Below are 3724 nucleotides of genomic sequence, written 5' to 3'. Positions count from 1 at the left end.
ATCGCGGCCTCCACCGGATGGAACGAGTCGGCTCTGGTCACCGTGTGGTACAGATGGAGTTAGCCTGCCGCGATGACCAACTGTCACTCGACCAGCTCATCAGCATGGCGATCTGGTTGGACAACCTCCTGCGGTCTGACAAAGACCTGCACGGGAATCCGGAGCCATCTGCTTTGACTACACCTGCTCTGTAGTCAAAGCAGATGGAGGTGGGCTCTGCACATTTGCCCGAGGTAGAGCATAGGAGAAGGAGGAATCTGGTCCTCTGCTCCTATTGTGGAGAAATGGGTCATTTCTCCCCTACCTGCCCTCTATCCAATAATAGGCGAGGAGGTTACAAGCCAGGGAATTCCCCTACTCCAATCCAGGTAGGAGGCAAGATCTCCTCTCCTTTTCTGTCAACTCAACTAGTGTATTTCCCCATTAAATTCCCTGAATACCCTAGCCTCTCACTCTCGTTAGCTCTGATTGATTCCAGTGCTGCCGGGAATCTTTTAGATAGCGCACTGGCCACTGCATTACGCATTCCTTTGGTTCCCCTACAGTCACCTATTCCGGTTTGAGCTCTGGATAATCGTCCAAAAGGGACAGGGCTCGTACATCACATCACTGTTCCTGTTTCTCTGCTTACCCATGACACTCATTTAGAACAGGTCACATTTTTGATTATAGACACCCCCACACACCCCGTTGTTTTAGGTCTACCCTGGTTGAGTTGGCATAACCCTGTTATTTCCTGGTCCGAGAGGAGACTGCTGGGTTAGTCGCAGGAGTGTCAGGGGAGGTGTCTCGCACTCTGTCAACACCACTACGGTGGAAATTTCAGACCATGCCCCTCAAGTGGATTTACCGGAGGAATACCAGGATCTGCACCGGGTTTTCTCCAAGACCCAGGCTACACGCCTGCCTCCTCATTGCACCTGGGACTGTGCCATTGACCTGCTGTCTGACGCAGCCCTCCCAAGAGGACATGTCTATCCCCTCTCAAATGCAGAGACCGAGGCCATGGAGACGTACATACAGAAGAGCCTCCAGAAAGGTTTTATCCGCCCCTCTACATCACCAGCCTCCTCAAGCTTCTTTTTTGTTAAGAAGAAAGATGGGGGACTGCGCCCCTGCATTACCTATCGAACACTGAAGCCACCGTGAAGTTCAGCTATCCTTTACCCCTCATCTCAACCATCATCGAACAAATGCACGTGGGGCAGCACTTCACAAAACTGGACTTGAGGGGCGCCAACAATCTGATGCGCATTCGTGCAGGCGACGAATGCAAAACGGTCTTCTCCACGACCACGGGGCATTACGAGTATCTCGTAATGCCCTTTGGCCTGTCTAATGCTCCTTCCGTCTTCCAGGCCTTTATTAACGAAGTGTTTCGGGACATGCTGGGAAGGGGCACAGTGGTTTATATAGACAACATTTTGGTCTATTCTGCTGACCGCGCCCAGCATGTCTCGTTAGTCAGGTCTGTGCTGGAAAGAATGTTGGAGCATAATCTACAGTTGAAGTCGGAAGTTTACATAAACTTAGGTTGGAGTCATTAAAACTCGTTTTTCAACCACAAACTACAGTTTTGGCAAGTCGGTTAGAATATCTAACATAATTTTGCATAATTTTTCCAACAATTGTTAACAGACAGATTATTTCACTTATTATTCAATGTATCACAATTCCAGTGGGACAGAAGTTTACATACACTAAGTTGACTGTGCCTTTAAAAAGCTTGGAAAAACCCAGAAAATAATGTCATGGCTTTAGAAGCTTCTGATAAGCTAATTGACATAATTTGTGTCAATTGGAGGTGTACCTGTGGATGTATTTCACGGCCTACCTTCAAACTCAGTGCCTCTTTGCTTGACATCATGGGAAGAATTTAAGAAATCAGCCAAGCCCTCATGAAAAGATCTCCACAAGTCTGGTTCATCATTGGGAGCAATTTCCAAATGCCTGAAGGTACCATGTTCATCTGTACAAACAATAGTACGCAAGTACAAACACCATGGGACCACGCAGCCGTCATACCGCTGTCATGACGTTGGCCTGTGGGTAAGGTTTATGACCCCCCCCATAAATACCTTTCTCCCTTCCCCTCTCTGACCCTACTGAAGGACTTGAATAGCCTGTGTTAAATATAGAGAGTCTGGGAACATCAAACAAATGGGGAAAAGGAACCATATTTTGGTAATAAAACCAGTTGGAAATATGCTTGAGAACGTAATGAGTATGTATGTCAGTTCGGTTGTCATCTGAGACATTATGACTGATGACAGGACGACATAAACTGTGCCTGAGAAAGTATACACCCTCTAGTTATCAGAGTAACATGGAATTGTTATGCAATTGAAATGTTTGATATTGAAATTGTTTGTTAGGAGATTAAATGTAATTTTAGCTTCCAAATGAGAGATTTGGGTTTTCATAAGGAAAGTGCCCTGCTTGATCAGTGGCCCACCCCTGTGAAGAGTAGGGGTTGTAAACGATGAAACACATCCTCCCCCCTCTCCACTATATAAGCCTTTGACGAAAAGATAACCAGGTTGTTCCAGTACGCGAGGTCTGCAGCCTCTACGTTAGAAGGACACACATGTCAAGAACAGAACTAAGCCAACCTCGGCGTGAGCTTTGGTTGTGAATGGTATGAACTTTGAGCTTATTCACTACAGAAGTGCTACTTCCTAGCCGTTGAGTTAGCAGCGGCCGCTGTAGACGTGGGCTAGGAAAGAACGGACGACGGATCCAGTCTAACAGACAGACGAAGATACCACCACGTATCCAATTTACCACCAGAGACATTCTTCCGATTACAGGAAGATCTGTTGGCCAACCCGGCCAGCATCTACGACCAATCTACCGAAGCGCAGCTCAGAGTAAATATTTATTCCATTTTCCTTTTCCAAATGGGCGGTAATTTAGAATGCATAAGATAATGTATTTACGATAGCATAGCTGCTGTTTCTTCGTTCCTAAATCTTCCCGCTCTTTCATTCAAGCCCAACCCCCTTTCCTTTGTGTAACCAGCTTTCATACAGGTTCCGTCCACCAGGACGTTTTCTGTATGACATCATTTGTATTCTGTGTATATGTAATTCTGTGTGATTAGTTTAGGTATTTAGTAAATAAATAATTAAACCCAATTTTGGATTGCTGATTCAACGTGTTAGCCAGGGTTCGTGAAGATAGCCAAGAATTTACAACTTTCATTATGAGACTGAAAATAAGATAAGGGTTAATATTGACTGCTATCGATGTAAATTATTACAAAGTATTTTAAGAGTTTATTCGGAAGATAACGGCTCTATAAACGTTCTTCCGTGGTGCCCCGACTTTCTAGTTAATTACATTTACATGATTAGCTTAATCAGGTAATATTAATTACAGAGAAATCATTTTATAAGTTAGCATGTCATATCACTTAATCCGGCATAGCCAAAGACACGACACCGCTCAGGAAGGAGACGCGTTTTGTCTCCTAGAGATGAACGTACTTTGGTGCGAAAAGGGCAAATCAATCCCAGAACAACAGCAAAGGACCTTGTGAAGACGCTGGAGGAAACAGGTACAAAAGTATCTATATCCACAGTAAAAACGAGTCCGATATCGACATAACCTGGAAGGGCGCTCAGCAAGGAAGAAGCCACTGCTCCAAAACTACCATAAAAAGTCAGACTACGGTTTGCAACTGCACATGGGGACAAAGATCGTACTTTTTGGAGAAATGTCC

Source organism: Salmo trutta, chromosome 13 (assembly GCF_901001165.1).
Source record: "Salmo trutta chromosome 13, fSalTru1.1, whole genome shotgun sequence".
Taxonomy (NCBI): Eukaryota; Metazoa; Chordata; class Actinopteri; order Salmoniformes; family Salmonidae; genus Salmo; species Salmo trutta.
Note: the sequence above shows the minus strand (reverse complement) of the source record.